At 41.7% G+C, this 8,789-nt stretch overlaps 1 non-coding gene across 1 annotated transcript; it reads left to right on the forward strand.

The window, feature by feature from the left end:
* The first annotated feature begins 3,167 nt into the window (after positions 1 to 3,167).
* LOC120938640 lies at positions 3,168 to 3,355 on the forward strand. Its single transcript, XR_005749187.1, has one exon. It is a non-coding gene; the product is annotated as a U2 spliceosomal RNA (small nuclear RNA).
* The last annotated feature ends 5,434 nt before the right edge of the window (positions 3,356 to 8,789 follow it).

Genomic DNA, 8,789 nt, shown 5'->3' on the forward strand with positions numbered 1-8,789 from the left:
AGAGGACGGAAGCTTTTTTTGAATACATTGAAACTTCAGTTACCGGGTAGAGTGCCAACTATTGTCACCGGGGACTTTAACTGTGTGAGAAAGGGGTGTGACAGGCACGGTACCAGTGAGGGAGGGGGGGTGGATGTGACTTCCCGACTCTTAAATGAGCTAATTGAGGATTTTAGGCTTAAAGATGTTGCGATGGTGGTGGAGGGGGAGCAGGCGGCACATACGTACTTTTGTGATAAAGGGACTGTATCCTCACGGATTGACTTACTGTTGGTGTCCAAATTTGTGAGAGTTGAGGCATACGAGACGATTCCGATTCTTTTTTCGGATCATAAAATGTTGTGTTGCAAGTTGATGATGGGAGGAGGAGTGAAGTTTGGGGATGGCTGGTGGAAGTTAAATGTGACAGTACTGAAGGATGAGGAGGTGTGTGGTAAATGCAGTACTTACCTGGAAGAATTGGTGGAGCAGAAGGGGGGGATTGGGCCAAAGCGTGCTTGGCAACATTTTTACAGAGAATATGTAGGATGAAGGCTGTGGAAAGAAAAGAGAGAGAGATGGCTGTGATAAAGAAACTACATTTCTTGTATAAATGTAAAAAGTTGGGTATTGACGTGGATGAAGATCTAAAGAATGTGAGAGAAATAAGGGATAAGTTCTTGAAAGAGAAAGGAAAAACTATTGTGTTTAATGCTAAAATTAAAGATTTGGAGGAGGGGGAGCAGTGTTCAAGGTATTTTTTTTTAAAAAGGCCTTTTCTAGTAGGAAAACTATGACTACAGTGTTGGCAGGGGAGGAGGAGGTGAAGGGTGAGAGGTTGATGGAGGAGGTTTTTTCTTTTTACAAAAATCTGTATAAAAAGGTACAAGAAGGAGTGCAGGAGGAGGAACAGGAGGAGTACTGTTGTGTGCTGGAGAAGTGCTTAGAGAAGGAGGAGGCGGAAGGATTGCTGGACGAAGTTACTGAGCTGGAAATAGAAAGCGTTATGAAGAAGATGCATAAGAATAAATCTCCGGGGAAGGATGGTTTTCCGGTGGAACTTTATAGTAAACTTTGGCCAGTCTTGAAGGAGCATCTGACGGAAGTTGTTAGGTATTGTGTTTCCAAGGGGAAATTGTCGGCTACTATGAAGGAGGGGGCAATAACTCTGTTGTTTAATAAGGGGGACCGGCGGGAAATTAAGAATTGGCGTCCGATCACGCTACTAAATATGGACTAAAAAATAGTGGCCAAAGTATTAGCCAGCAGGCTTAGCTTGGTGATACACCAATTGGTGGGGGAGGGCCAGGTTTGTGCTGTCCCTGGGCGGAGGATTTCGGACATTTTGATTTTATTACGGGACGTAGTTTCGTATGCTCAGCTGAACAATGTGCCATTGGCCCTTATGGGGATAGATCTGGAGAAGGCATACGACAGGGTGGCTCACTCCTTCTTGTTTAAAGTTCTGCAGAAGAAGGGGATCCCAATACCTTTTTTGAGGACCCTGAGAGGGTTGTATGGAGGAATTGTAAGCCAAGTTTTAGTCAATGGCAATCTGTCAGACTTTTTTCCGGTTATGGCTGGGGTAAGGCAAGGATGCCCCTTGTCGCCCTTAATGTTCATTTGTGCCATAGAACCTCTTTGCGGCACGCACAGAGGGATAAGGTGATAAAGGGAGTCTTTCTTCCAGGGAGCGGAGGAGAATGTGTCAAGTCAGTCTGCTACATGGACGATGTTACTTTTGTCTGTTCCTCTGAGGCTGACGCCCGGAGAGCGGAGTTACACCTGAATTTGTTTGGTGGCGTGTCAGGGCTGAAGGTTAACTGGCAGAAGAGCCAGATTAGCATGCTGAGCGGATCCGGAGTATTGAAGGAGGTGAGAGTGAAAGTGGTGGACTCGGTTGTGATCCTGGGGACACAGTTCGGAAGGAACTTGCTGAATCAAGTCAACGCAGAGAAAACCATGGAGAAGGTCCGGAGGAAGGTGGACTTCTGGAAGTAAAGGAAGCTATCTTTTACAGGGAAGGTGCTGGTGATTAAAGCAGTGATTCTGCCATTGCTGCTTTATTATAGTCTGGTTTTCCCTCCGAATCCAGGATGGATGCCGAAGATAGAAAGAGTTCTGTTTATCTTTTTCTGGGGAAGCAACATGGAGAGGGTGGAACGGAACACTGTGAGGAAGAGCCCTGAAGGTGGAGGCTGTGGGTTTCCTGATATCTCAGCCTTTTTGAAAATGCACTATTGGTTGGCACATTATAAAGCCTTTTTTTGCGGGGGGTAAGGCCGCTTTTTTAATGAGGTATTTGGCTGGGTGGGCCCTTATAAAGTGGGGCTGGTGCGGGAAGGACCTGTCAAGGCCGATGGCTTTGGTAACCTCACCCTTTTATTTAAAGCTGGTTTCCTTTTTTTAATCTAAATGAACTGAAGGAATTGAGCGGTAAGGCCATGGATAAAAATAGTCTGGTGAGGTGGATGCGGAGAGGGGAGGTAGGATCAAACATTAGTGGTCTTGGCTCTAGATTAACGGAGGCATGTTGGAAACGGTTCTTGCTAGGGGGTGCCTCGAATAGGCAGAAGGAAATTTCTTGGCTGGCTTTCCACGGAGCCCTGGTAACGAAGACTTTTTTGAAATAAAGAGACCTGGCCAGGGATGAGATATGCCCTAGGAAAGGGTGCAATGACGTCGAAACAGTGGAGCATGTGTTTTTCTATTGTTCATTTGCACAGGGAGTTAGAGGGAAGTTGGCTCCCTTTATGGAAGAGGTTTTGGGGGTCAAAAGTTTGCAGAAGGTGGTTTGGTGGAGGGGCGGAGGTCAACACAAAGGAAAATTTGGATTTTTTCAGCTATCATGAAAGAAGTGATGTGGGATGTAAGGTGTTGGGAAGCGAGGAGAAAATTTTTGGCATCTGAGACTGATTGTGTGAATATGATTTTGGCAAAATTGTACGTGGTGATGTTGGTGGATAGGAGGTGGATGAAGCGAATGAGTATTGGGGGTGGAGTAGGTGGAAGTGGGGTGGAGGGTGGGGGTAGGGGATTGTATATTGTATTTTAATTGTTATTATGTTATGTGACTTTTAAACTGTTTTGAGGTAAAGTAAAGTGTGCCCAGATGATGAGTAAAGCATTGTACCTGGAAAGTACTTGGGCGGAACATTCTTTGTGAGTAGAGATGTGCGGAAGTATGGACATGCTTAAGACCTGATGGGAACAAAAAAAAAAATCTGTTCTTATCAGTTTAATATCCGATACGTCCCCTATCTGGGGACCATATATTAAATGGATTTTTAGAACAGGGAGATGGAAGAAGAGCTTGCTCTGTCCACTCCACGCATCGACCTGGTATTGCAGTACCTCCAGGACCGGTGCACCCCTCTCTTACGCAGTGTCAAAAAATAGATTGAACTGGAAAATCATCCAACTTGTTGGTCTTGTGTCTTCTTGTTGCTGACAATGTTTCTTGCTTAAACTCGGTTCCTTGCTATAATAAACTGGCATTTAACCCTTGTGTCTTTTTGTCTTCATTGCTTCTTGTCACTTTCTTGCCAAATGACACCACTCTATGAAGTTACCTATTCAGCAACACCTAGATTTAGTCAGGGCATCCAATTTTCGACAAGTCAGTCAGCTAGTGTTCTACTCCTCGCTCTCTCTCCTAAGGCCCAAAATGAAGCCTTCGATAAGCAGTGACCACTCTGCTGACAAACAAGGGGGCTGAATTTGCTCCATTGCTGTGTGCCTTGCTGCATGCAGCAGCTAGCTTGAAAAGTCAGCTGTGGCAAGGGTTTTTTATTTTTATCTGGAGGATCCCTTAGTCTTTGACTCCCTCTAGTGGCCCTCGATTTTCGTCCACGTTATGCTAACTAGGAGGCCGGCACATGCAAATGATTTTCCTCGTTGAACGTGCCAGAGGAGCAACGAGAAGCACCTGAATCTGTGCAATTCTTATTTTGGGGATGACTGAGGGTCATGACTGGGCTCCAGCAGTGTTGGGCAGGTGTCAGAAAAGGGTGGATTGGCCAGTAGACAGGGGATTAGGCCTGTAGGCCAGCGACGCCCGTCTGGCTGTGGATTCACACCTCCGGACAGCCTGGACTGGGGGGAAGGGCGTTTGCCGGGTACAGGCAAACGGGTAACTCTCAGCGAGCCCTCCGGTGGGGCCAGAAAGCCGCTCGCTCGGAACAGAGAATAATTGGGTTATCGCTTCTCGGCCTTTTGGCTAGATCAAGTGTAAATGCTGATCTGTCACTATGCTGTCCAGAAGAGTTTTCTGACTGTGCCCTTGGCCTTTGAACTTTGTTCACTGCTGCTATTGGGGGTGAGTTGGAAGCTTGGAAGGATACTGAGCTGGAAAGCTGTACCCTCGGCCTTCATTTTGCATTTGCATTTTGTTGCTGCTATTGGGGGAGGGCCGGAAAGTAAGGCGGGACCCAATCGAGCTATTTATAGCTATTTTTGATTACCAAAGAATATGGCGGAGCAAAGGAAAACCAGAGGTTCGTGGAGACTATGCCTCTGAGATTTTTGGAATGAAGGATACCATCCGCTTCATTGTGTCACCTGATTTCCGAGGACAGAAGGACCTGCGTTTTTTGTACAAGGACATTTTTGGACCAATCTTGGAGATTGACATGATGGATTATTTTTGTGTTCAAGATTTTTTTGCAAGAGGTACCGTTGATGTTACTCTGATTAGCTGTGGAGCCTGTGAAGAGGCGTATTCACGGTACAAGAGTAATAGGAAGAAAACTGTTTTTGACAGTATCAAAGTGTTACCACTCTTTCAGATGGAGGCAAAGATGGTAACCGTACATATGTACGATCCCTTTATTTCACAATTAGAGGGAGACTTTTCTTTATAAATTTTGTAAAAAAGTCATCTTCAAGGGAGATGGACGAAATTCCTTTGGGGTGTGGAATGGCAAGAGGAGATTCCTTGTCCAATTCAGAAGAGAGCCGGACAGCGGAGTTCTGAGACCACCCCCAGTTGTCTTTATAAACAGGAGCAGAGGATATCTGTTCTATTCAGGCATGCCAAGTTTTTGCAAAAAATGCCGTGGGTATGGGCATGAAGATGGTGATTGCGGCAGATGCTTGGAATGCAAAGAAGGAGAACCTCATACAAAAATGAATTGCCCAAAGAGGAAAGTAGTAGTGGTAGTGCCACCCGAAGAAACCCCTCAAGAACAACCGGCGGAAACGCCCCAAGGGGAAGTAGTGGAGGAGGATAACCGGGAGGCAGAAAAAAGAGAGGAAAAAACAGAGGATAATGGAAGTGCAGAAAGGACGGAAAAAGAAATGGAAACCCAAGACTTAACAACAGTGCCGGAATCAGTGGAGGTGGTAGCGGAAACGGCAGAAATGCAGGTAGATGTAAAGTCACTTAAAAGAAGTGCGGAAGAAAGAGAAGTAACAGAAGAAGAAGTAATCGAGGCCAGAGAAAAGAAGACCCGGGTGACGGAGACTGAAATACTCGGGGATATCTCCTCGAGCAAGGAAGAAGAACTGAATATAGAAGAGTTCCCATCTGGAAAACAAGAGGACGGCGGGGAGAGTCCTGGCCTCTGTAGATTACTAAGCTGATTAGAGTAGCCTCCCTGAACGTAAGGAGTCTGAGGAGCCCGAGGAGGAGGGTGGCTCTTTATGACTTCTTGGAGCTTCAGGGCCTGGATATAATCTTATTACAAGAATGTAATTTAGAAAAACGGTTAAATTATGATTGTATCAAAGAATTCTGGAAGGGTAATGCTGCCTTTTCTGGAGGAAATGATAACAAATGCGTTGGAGTTGGAATACTAACTTCTAAAGAATGGGACATTACGGAAAGTGAAGAACTATACCCAGGAAGACTCTTGATGACAAAATTGCAAAAAGGTGAGCAGAAATTAAAAGTTTTTTATATCTATGCTTCCAACGATAAGGAGGAAAGAAAATAATTATTTGAAGTTTTACAACTATTTATGCTGGGCACAGATCCAATAATAGTTGGAGATTTTAATTGTTCTTTAGACAATGATCAAAAAAGAGACAGCTCAATTAGTGTTCTGAAAGATACGGTAACATCAATAAATCTAAAAGATCTATGGGAAGTTTGTGGATCAGATCTAAAGAAAAAACAAACATGGAAAAACAAAAAAGCTGAATCCAGGATTGACTATATTTTTATATCAGACACTATTCGCGCAAAACAGTATGATACAAAAGAAACATGTTTTTCGGATCATACATTTTTAACAAGCATTGTAGAGATCGATGGAGGCATCCAAAAGAAATCCCCATACTGGAAATTGAAAATCTTACTATTAAAAGAAGACAAAATAAAAGCAGAGTTTGAAAACGTTTACAAAAAATGGAAAGAAGATAAAGAAAAATACGTTTATTTTTGTATGGTGGGATGAAGGTAAAAAAATCTTCAAGAATTTCTTTATAAAAAAAAGGGAAAGAACTGGCAAAAGAAAAAAGAGACATATATAAGAAGTTAAATGCCAGATTACAGGTCTTTCTTCGTTTCGCTAGTGAAGGCATTGAAGTTGAGGAAGAAATAGAGAAGACAAAAAAATAAATAAGAAAGACATTGGAAGAAAAAGGAAAACAGATAATATTTAATGCAAGAGTCAAAAACCTGGAAGAAGATGAAAAGTGTTCGAAATATTTTTTTAAGAAAATTATTGGTAAAAAACATGAAATGAAGAAAATTGAAGGTGAATCGTCAACAAGTGGAAAATTGGATAAAGTGAAAAGCTTTTATGATGACCTATTTAATAAAAAGAAGATTGAGTCACTGGCAGAATTTTTTATTCAAAATCTGGACAAAAAATTAAATAAGAATGAACAAGAGTTTTTAACACAAGATTTTAGCTTGGAAGAAATTTTAACAGTTATTAAAAGTTTTGACAGTTCTAAAACACCCAGAAATTACGGATTACCGGTAGAATTTTATAAATGTTTTTGGGAAATTTTAAAAGAAGATTTTTTACAAATTATCGATAGAGTCTCAAAGAACTTTTTACTACCGGAGTCTTGGAATGAAGGAGTGATTGTACTAATATTCAAAAAGGGTGATAAGGAACAGATGAAAAAATTGGAGACCAATAACATTACTGAACTGCGATTATAAAATTTACGCTAAGCTTATCGCTAACAGGATTAAAAGATGCGTGGGATCCATTATTGATGAAGATCAATCTTGTGCGGTACCTGGAAGAGTGATCTCAGACTCACTCATTTTAATCCGAGATGTTATTTGGGACGTAAAAGATAGAAACCAGAAGATTGCTTTAGTATCTCTTGATTTTGAAAAAGCATACGACAGAGTGGCTCATGATTTTTTATTTAAAACATTGGAAAAAATGGGTTGTCCAGAAAAAATACTCAAGCAGATTATAAGTTTATGTGGAAATGCTTTTAGCAAAGTATCTGTCAATGGATTCCTATCTGACAAAATTAAATTACTGAGTGGGGTAAAACAGGGATGCCCCCTCTCACCCATCCTTTTTATATGTGCAATAGAACCACTTTTGTGCTCAGTACGGAAAGATAAAGTGATTGAAGGCTTTTTTATTCCAGGAAATGAAGGAAAACAAACAAAAACAATAGCCTATATGGACGATGTCACCTTAATTGTTAAACATTTTAAAAGTTTAAAAAGAACACTGAGAACAGTAAGCTGGTTTTGTGAAGGTTCAGGTTTTAAAGTAAATTTAGATAAATCAGAAGTTTTTACAATTGGACAATTTTATACAAAACCGGACCTAAAAATCCCCAAAGTTTCAGAAATAAAAATCCTCGGAATATGGTTTTCAGAAAATTGTGGAAATTATAAGAATTGGGAGTCTCTTCTGGAAAGAGTGAAGAAAAAAGTGGATTTAGAGGAGGCACTGCTTGTTCTGGCGGATCCCTCCTTTGGGAGACTCGTCCAGGAGCATCGCCAACGGGCTAACCAGGAGACCTCCTGATTTATGCAATACCCCTGATGTGCCATCGGTGGGGGCTGACTCCTCCGCTACCTTCTCCTGTGTCTTTCGCTCCCTCGCCTTTCTTTCTTCTTCTACCCCTCTTGTTTTCTTTTCTTTCTTTGTGTCAGTCCACTGTATCTCTTTTAATTTTATTTATTTTTTTATAATTTACTATTTTATTTCGTTTTTACTTTGTTTTTGCCTGTTCATTGCAGATTGTGATTAATGTCAAGCGGGCATGTGGTGCTCAGGTGCCCAGCTTTGCCTTGGGCGCTCAGGATGTTCTTGGAATGTTCCCTTGTTTCACTGTTACTTTAGGAATGTACTTAGCATTGCAGGGGGTAGGGGTTCGGGTCATATCCCGCCCCCCACTTGCTGGGGGGGGCGCCTGCTCAAGTGGACCAAACGTCCGGGGTGGGCGGATGACCTCCGCTCCCTTACTTTTCCAGAGTCCCATTCCTGATGCATGCCCGACTCTGTTCGGATTATGTTAAGTAATGATATTCCACTGTCAATGTATCTTGTATTTGTTTTGACTTTCTTTTAAAATAAAATACTAATTATATAAAAAAAAAAAGAAAAAAAGTGGATTTTTGGAAATTAAGATTATTAAGCATGGAAGGGAAGATATTGATTATTAAACAAGTGATTTTACCAATTATTTTATATGTTTCAATGGTTTTCTTCCCACCAGCTGTAATTCTGAAGAGACTGACTAAAATTTGCTTCAATTTTTTTTGGGGTTCAAAAATGGAAAGAATAAGGAGGGATGAAATGTACAAACCAAAAGAAAAAGGAGGTAAAAGCTTTCCGGATTTAAAAAAAATTTGGTGTCTAAAATATTTTTCGCATGTC

This window comes from Rana temporaria, chromosome 4, assembly GCF_905171775.1.
Source record: "Rana temporaria chromosome 4, aRanTem1.1, whole genome shotgun sequence".
Taxonomy (NCBI): Eukaryota; Metazoa; Chordata; class Amphibia; order Anura; family Ranidae; genus Rana; species Rana temporaria.